This window comes from Dipodomys spectabilis, unplaced genomic scaffold, assembly GCF_019054845.1.
Source record: "Dipodomys spectabilis isolate Male_0828 unplaced genomic scaffold, ASM1905484v1 ptg000002l, whole genome shotgun sequence".
Taxonomy (NCBI): Eukaryota; Metazoa; Chordata; class Mammalia; order Rodentia; family Heteromyidae; genus Dipodomys; species Dipodomys spectabilis.
The window spans coordinates 49163272-49172222 of NW_024870679.1; positions in this window are offsets into that span (position 1 = coordinate 49163272).

The window sequence follows — 8951 nt, forward strand, 5'->3', positions numbered from 1 at the left end:
TTTTGCTTGTATGGTGCTGAGAAATCAAACCCAGGGCCTCATGCATGCAAGGCAAGCACTCTACCACTGAGCCACCTTCCCAGCCCCTTTTCTTACCTCTGAGACAAGTCTCGAACTCACGTTCCTTCTGCCTCCGCCTCCTACAACTGCCGAGATTACAGGCGTGGCCCACCCCATCTGGCTTATCAGATTTATTTTATAATGCTCTTTGGCTGTTAAAAAGATTCCTCAAAAAATAGATCTTCACTTAGAGGACAAAGATTTACCAACCAACTCTGAGGAAACTTACTGGTTGATAGCTTCCAAAGAAAGCTCTCAAAATACTTTGAGTAAGGTCAGTTTCACTGAAATTAAACATCCATTTTCCCAGTTACTTCTTTGGAAGCCAGCACCACCCATAGGGTGCACAATTCTTTTTACTTATTCTGCTGTAAATACAAAAATGTGTATCAAGTCAAACTTACATTTTTTCCCACAGCACATTTCAATAGAAACTGGCTCTTAAAATACTCTAGTTAAAACCAGATTTCACAAATAACAGTTGTACAACTGAAAAAATGTTTGATGTGGTGTGATAGAAATGTCACACTATACAGTTGTAGTTTAAATGTGATGCAGCATAGGGTGCATGCTACTGAACTGTAACCAGGTAATGTGTCTTGTACAGTTAAGAAATAATCCTTCACCTTTCTATAAGACATGTACCTTATTACCACTCAGGTTGGCATTAGAAGTTGGAGCGTTTTAGTTTGCTTGCTGGAATTAGCCAGATCTGAAGCAAGTGTTGATCTCCCAGAAGCTGTATTTACACTTTTCCATTTCCTCCTCTTTCCCCTTGAACTCAGAGGGCCCTATCCTGAGGAAGAGCAGCAAGAGTGGTTCCAAATTGCTTTGCCAAAGGAGGCCCTTTTTCCAGCTGGTAGTAGGTTCTGTCATCATTGACATCACTGCTAGGAAAAAGCCCTGAGTGGAAGGAGAGAGTGCTGGGTCACAGCTGGCTCCCAGCCCCGCTCCAGGATTCCCCCACAGCTCTTGGCCTGAGCATGGTGGCCTGGCTACACTTGCTACAGCTGCCCACACCTGCTGGAAAGAACATGGGATACAGAGCCAGAGCATGGCTGTCTCATTAGACAAGTGATGACATGAGCACCGGGCCTCCATTTTTCCATTCTTCAGGCAGGGGAAAGACCTATTACATTTACCTCTTGGGAGTACTTTGAGGTGAAGGAAGTTAATAAATAGGGTTGTGCATTGTGTGAAAGGTGACGACAGACACCTTCCACACCTGGTATTATAATAAGTTTCTTATCACCTCACTAGGGGAGTTAAGAAAAAATCAGTGCTAGGGCCCTGATAAGGAATGCAGCTTCGTGGAGGCCTTCCTTCTAGCCTCATAACCTGAAAAGAGGAAGGCTCTTAAGGTTTTCAGAGCCTTCTGGATGCCTTTGGTATAACCTAAAGTACCTGACACTTGTAATCCAACTAACAAAGTCTTCCTTCTGTAACATAGATTCAGTGTCTGTATATGGTCTTGTTATCTAGTAGTTGCATCTTGAAACTGGTCAAAACTTGAATGCTGATAGCTCAGTCACTCAGAATATACATACATACATATATATACATATATATACATATATATATATATATATATATACATATATATATATATATATATATGAATCTGCACTTGGGAAAAATGTCTTCAAGCTATATTGTCTGATTGGATATGGGATAGACAGAATGGGGACTGAGTGCTTTAGGACTTTCGGATGACCTGAGAAATAATAAAAGTGGGTAATAAGCCATTACTGTCACAATGGCAGACTCCATGCTCCCAGCTAAAGAATTCCCTGACAAATGAGACAAGGTGAGACAAAAAGAGAAAGGGGAAGGTTTGGGATAATTTTGTGGAAGAATATAAAATCAGGATCATTTGAAACTCCAGTAGCGAGGAGGAAAAATGACCCATCTAAGGATTTTTTTAAAAAAAATTATTATGTAGTTGTATCAAAGGGTTACAATTCCACAAGTCAGGTTATGACTGCTTTTTGGTCATTGTCACTCCATCTTCTAAAGATTATTTTCATGAGAAAATCATGAATATACTGGAGCTATTCTTTATAAAGACTGAGATGCCTGCTCTCTTGACTATCTTTGAGAAGTGGAAAGGATGTGCTCATCCTTCAAGTCCTGAGTTATGCCAATGAGAACATTCAGAATGTAAATCCCACGAAGATGGAAGCAGCTTTGAAGTGGGGAGGGAGATTCCAGGACTAACCAGGTCACAGTTGACCCTCTGAGAGTCAGATGGACTAGAATACCATGTGCAAATCCCAGGGCTGCAGCCTGTGGAAGGGAGTGGACACAACTCCCATCAATCAAGTCACTTCATCAGAATATTGTCCTTTGAACTTGTAGGTGAGGCCTCTGTAGTCTGTGCAGATATCCTAGGAAAAGCCCTGACAGCAGTTATTTGTCACTGTCCCTAAAATTAATGTTCTTAGATCTTGGACCATATAGCCTAATAGAAAACCTGGTGCTGCTTTTGATTGCCTCTGAGACTTGAGGTCACTACAAATCATTCCTGTAAAAATGTTTTTACCTGGAAGATTATCCTTAGGGACATATGGTTTTCACTGTTTCCTAAAACTAGGTTATACCTCCATTCTAAATTTTATGGCTCAGCTCCTAAAATTCCTACAGCTTAGCACAAGCTTTATTCCTTCACAGCTCCAAATTTCCTCCCTCAGATGCAGTTTGGGGCCAACATGCAGCACTCCCTGGAGCCCTGGATTGGCCTTTCAACTTCATTCACTAACCTAGCTTTGTAAAGTTCCCGTTCTCTGAACCTCCAAGGCAACACTAGGAAAGTCATCCCTGAGCCAGCTCAGAGGCCACAAGAATAGCAGCACCTCAACACCAGTCTTGTCCCCATTTTATAAATAGGGAATTGAGTTCCAAGACCACATTTACCATAGCCAGTTAGCAGTGAGACTGGACCCAGTGGTTCTATTCCTTCATGTGTCTGGCACTTACTGCTATCCTAGATCCCTCTGCCATCCCCCTTATGTGACTCTTTTTATCACGATAGTGTTTATGTGTCAGCTGCCAAGGGCTTCAGCACTCACGAGGATCTATGTGACAACCCCAAAGGTGCATGTGAAATTTCCAGGATGCAATCTGGCCTCCATGCTCTTTAAATCAGCCAAGACCATTTCAATCCACCCCCCTATTCTATGATGGGATGTGAAGAAAAAGTCCCATACTAAGCAGAATAGAGGCCAAGGGTTTGAAGTTCCTGAACTTCTCCCATCAGGTACCCATCAAACACACCTAAGTCGACTGCATATCCTCTACTGCAGTCAGTAGCAAGATCCAAAATTTCTTTCCGTGTGTGTGTGTGTGTGTGTGTGTGTGCGTGCACACCCATGCATGCCTGTACTGAGTCTTAAACTCAGGACCTCAGGCTTGATTTCAGGGCCTCATACTCCTGCTTGGTTTTTTTCAATCACAGCTAACACTCTACCACTTGAGTCATACTTCCATGTCCAGCTTTTTGCTGATTAACTGGAAATAAAAGTCTCTCAGATTTGTCTGCCCAGGCTGGCTTCCAACCTTGGTCCTCAGATCTCAGCCTCCTGAGTAGCTAGGATTATAGGCGTGAACCACCAGTGCCTGGCTCCCTCCACTTTGTATCCTATAACATGTGATTAGACACAAGGCACAGATTCATCCTGTCACGGTCTCTTGTCCCCTGAGATCCAAACAGGTCTGATAACTCTGAAATTCTGTTCTGAACCACTGAATGTTGTGATTTCTAAGAGACTTCTGTTTCTGCAGCTACTGCTGACTCAAGACTACTGCTACCTCATTTTCAGCAACAACATCTCATCCTGGCACTGTATCAGCTCAGATCTGAAGTTTAGTTCCCACCCCTGTTTCCACACACAGCAAAATTCAAATGAGTGTGTACACACGTCTCAGTACTATAGGAGAACATGGCAGACACCGCAGCAATGTAGGCTTGTCACCGCACTCCCTAAATATTATTTTCATCTACTGCAAAGAAATTTTCACTTGCTTTCCCACGATGGTCCCTGTCTTTCTTCCTTGGGACAAGACAAACCCATTTATGTACTCATGTACAGCAATTCCTTTTTTTTTTTTTTACTTCTTCTTCCTCTTTGTTTTTAAAGACATGGTCATACTGTACAGTGCAGGCTTGCCTTTAACTTGCTACCCTCCTGTCCCTACCTCCCAAGTGGTAGAATTTAAGGTATGTACCACAATACTAGGCTTGCTGCCCATTTTCTTTACCTTCAGGATTTCACCTTTTTTCCATTGTTGAGTTACAAAAAGGATTTTCCTAAAAGAATCATTCCCTCCTCAATGGGAAACTCTAATGCCATTTGTGAAGGTGATAACATTTTTCATTCCCACTTCACTAGCCTGACATCCTTGTAACCAAGTAGCTGTCAGGGATGGCCCTATGGGAGACATGGGAACTAATATAAATGGCACCAGTTAGTCAGGTCTGGTTCACATCCTGACTCCCAGAACCTAAAGCAGTCACCTCCTCTCACTGAATCTTAGTTTTGTCACCTATAAATGTGGTCAATAAACTCAATCCTATATAAAGTCCTTAACCATATCCTGGCTTTCTTCGTATTTCTTTTGCTTTTGCTTTCCCTGCTGTGAGCAATCACACGAAGTGCCTTCCTATGGCTGTGGCTCTGAGCCAAGGGATAAAAGCGGCAGACAGCCACTTTACAGCTAGGAAGAAGAGACTCTGGGGGAGGGCTGGCGGCTGCTCAGGCAGGCTGTGGTTCAGGCTTAATGAGTGGAAGGTCCCATCCATCCTTGAGATTCAATGATGCTATAGTTCAAGATACAGGGGATGTATGCAGCTTAAAAGGGGAGGCTGGAAACCGAAGAGTAGCCTGACCTTGAAAGATTTAGCCACTAATTTTTTTCCTTCTTTTTGGGTTTTTCCTTGCTGGCTTTGCAGCAAATGAAAGAAAGAGGTGGCAAAGGCTTGAATTAAACCTGTTAAACAGAGGGTGACGGGAGTATAGAAGGCCAGAGGAGGGGCTGTATGGGAACTCTGATAGTCCAACAGTCGTACAGCACCATCTGGACTTGGCAGGGATGCCAGTCACTGGGATCAGATGCAACACTAAAATTCTGCTGTCCTGGCACTGTCCATACTGGGACTCCAGAATCTTCTATTTAGACTTCCAAACCAGGGGCAAGTCAGGGACCAGTAACCAGTCCACAGAAGCCAGGACCCTCTTTCAGTTTTCTCACTCATAACTAGCATTCTACCACTTGAACCACACACAAAAAGCTCTGGCTTTTTGCTAGTTAATTAGAGATGAGTCTCTTAGATTTGTCTACGTGGGCTGGCTTCAAACCCAAACCTCAGCTTCCTGAATAGCTAGGATTATAGGTGTGAGCCACCAGCACCCAGCCTATTATTCCTAAACTTGAGGTCATTGGCCTTGCTTGTATTTGTATGGTGAAATACTATACAAAGGTAGAACATTATGCATCTTTTTCCACCTCCACATATCAGTGACATCACACTAGTAATGGTGGGAGTATTTACATCACAAAGATGAGCAATCCCAGGTCAAGTTTGTTCCCACTGGTTCTTAAATGCTTATCAGCACTCCAGTGCCACTTGGTGACAGAGGAAAGAAATCCATATGTGAAAGAATTGAAAACATCTTAGTTCCAGAAAAAGCAGCGAAGATTTTTCTCAGAAGCAAGTACTATGGTAAAATATGCCCAACTTCTTTGAAGTCTAAGAAAAGCCCTTGAAAACACCCCTCTGTGCTTGGCTTGCTTATCTCGTTTCTGTTTTTCTGAGGTGAGAAATGTGTTTCCTTTGCTGGGAAACTTAGAGAATGATTAGTAAATAAGGTTGAGCTCACCTGGGGAAGCTTAGCTGCAGCTAAGGAATGTCCATTGTAGTTTTTCTTAAGTGGCAAAATGAAAATGTGTGTAAAGAATTGATCTTAACTAGACACCAAAATAGCTCATTTCCAAGTCATCTCTACAGCAATAACAATGTTAACTCTTCAAACAGTGAAGAAATCATGTGTAAATGACTGTTTTGCTATTTTGGCTTTGTATTAAAATTATTACTGTGGATCGGAATGCTTTGTTTGCCTTTGTTCTCCAAACTATGCCTTTTGGTTGTTCTTTTAAAGAACCACATGCTGAATCTCCATTTTCTTATTTTCATATCATAAAGGGGAGGGAAATGCTTCATAGAAACTTCATCCTATTCACTTGTGCACCAGCTGCATCCTAAAAAACCATAATTTTCCTTTCAAACCGTGAGTGCTGTCTGAATTGTAATATTGCCAGCTCTCAGCTGTCAAGATGATGGGGGGGAAATACTGCTGCAGATGGCATGAGCTTGTCAGGGACCTGCTCAGCGTGCTCTCCCTCACTGACACTTGAATTTAGATTCAAATGGCAAGTGAGAGCTGAAAGCTGTTAAAAAAAAAAAGCTATGAGATGCAGTCAGGAGTTCCAGGGAACTGAAGGAATCTATGCCCACCAAAAAAAACCTTCAAACTCTGACAGTTCTACCAGGCTTGTGGTTGCCAGATACTTCAAGAGAGAACTTTGGAGCTGGGCACCAGTGGCTATAGCTACTCAGGAGGAGGATCTGAGGATCGCGGTTCAAAGCCAGCCTGGACAGGAATGTACATGGGACTCTTATCTCCAATAAACTACCAGAAAACCATAAGTGGCTCTGTGGCTGAAGTGCAGAAGAGTTGAGGGACAGCATCCAGACCCAGAGTTCAAGCCCCACGATTGACCCAAAAAATAAAAAATAAACCAACTTTGGGCCAGAAGTTCACATCTGTAATCTTAGTGACTCAAGTGGCTGAGTTCTAAAGATTGTGGTTCCAAGCCAGCCCAGGTAGGAAAGTCCATGAGACTCTTATCTCCAACTAATCACCAAAAAGCTAGAAGACCAGCTATAGCTCAAGTGGTAGTGTACTAGCCTTGAGCGCAAAAGCTCAGGGACAGCACCTAGCCTTTGAGTTCAACCCCTAAAACCTGCACAAAAGAAAATAACAACAACAAAAAACAACTTTGGGAGTACCAGGTATTAGATGCTTAAAGTAAGGCTTTTCCTCAACTTGTGAGAGTTGGGAAGCCCAGCTTAAGATAAGAATAATGGGAATAAAAATGTTTGATTGCTACAGCTAAGGAGAATTTAGGGCATGGCATTAAATCACACTATCCATATTATCCTTCAACCCTAACACTAGTTGAATGGCTTAGTAAATGCCCTAGATTCTAAAACTACCAAAATATTCTATTTTAACTTCATCTATCCATTGTTTTTCCTTAAGAATATCACAGCAAATTGCATACATCATTTTTTGCATGCACTTCTCTTTTTCAAAAACAACAACAAAACAAACTAGGACATGTCCTGGTTCCTTTATCATGCATGACAAAATTAAGAACAATCACTAGAGACCACCTAATTCCCAGTCCATATTCATAACCCTCAATTGCCTCACAGAGAATTTCATATATGTCCATGTAGACTAATGGATTTGATGGGACAGAAAATTAGGGATTGCTACCCTACCACCTTGACTGAAGCTCTGGTAGAAGCCATGCAGGAAGGGTACCAGTAAAGAAACTGTTAGAAGTCCCCTCCCTGAGTTGATGGCTCTTGATTGCCTCTTCTCAAGGATTAAGTCTATCAAACTTTCTTTTATTCCCAGGGTCCATGGTCTTCCTCTGGAATGCTCCCAGCCTCTGTTGCTGGTGCTCAAATGTCTGTCACAATGGGATCCAGTGCTTTTTCCATTGGCTGCTGCAGAGATTTCCTAAATCAGGAGAGAGGCTTGTTCAAGGATTGTTGTTCTTCCACCAGCCTTAGGTCCATGTACTCCCAAGGATTCTAAACTCTTTAGGTCTCCCAAGGGGCTTCACATCTTCATTAATTAGAAAAGTTACAACACATTTGAGCAGCAGCTAATTGTGTCACATCATAGGCTCTTACCACAGAGACAGGTAACTGGATGCACTGCCTGCCCAAGGATTGATGTCTTCTTGCTCTAATGGACAAACAGCTACACTGCTGAAATCTGAACATGGTCTGTATTATATCATCTGATGGTATCATATCGCTGTTAATTTCTTGATTTTGATGATTGTACTCATGAAAATATATGACAGTGTCCTTAAAATATACATTAAATATTAAGGGTTTACACATTAAATATTAAGGGCTAAAAAGACATGTCTGCAACTTACTTTCAAAAGGTAAAATACCTGCATGGGGGGAATCTGGGTGGAATGTTCTATAGGAGTGTTTTGAGTCATTTGTCTCCGTCTGAAATTATGTCAGCCTCTTCTGCAGGGCTGTCTTTGCTCCATCATGTGTTTTGTTTCCTAGGGCATTGTGTTCTGCAATTTTTGCTTCCCTGTGTATATTTCATAGCTGGGTGGTCTCCTCTTCCACAGTATTAGTGACCATCATGAAACTCTCAGGTTTCTCACTGAAAGTCAAGCTTTCTTTTCTTGACTAGATTGCATATCCAGTTTCCAAACTTTCTTCTCTCTCTCAAATGTCTCCTAAGTATATTGAAGTCACCAAGCCCCAAGATATCTCACTCTGTGGCTCAAGTGGTAGAGCACAATCCTTGAGCACAGAGAGAGGCTCAGGGTCAGAACCCAGGCCCTGAGTTCAAGCCCCAGGACCAGCAAAAGTAACAAACAAAAAAGATATCTGTCTGGATGATGGATAGATAGTACTTCGCTATTTGAGCAGAAGGAGGCATAGTGGCCAAAATAAAATTTAGGTAGCTTGTCTATAAGAAAAAGAACACCATTGCATATTTATATACATTTGTTATTGAAAATGTTTGTTTGTATATTCATATATAAAAATACTTTTCTCCATATCT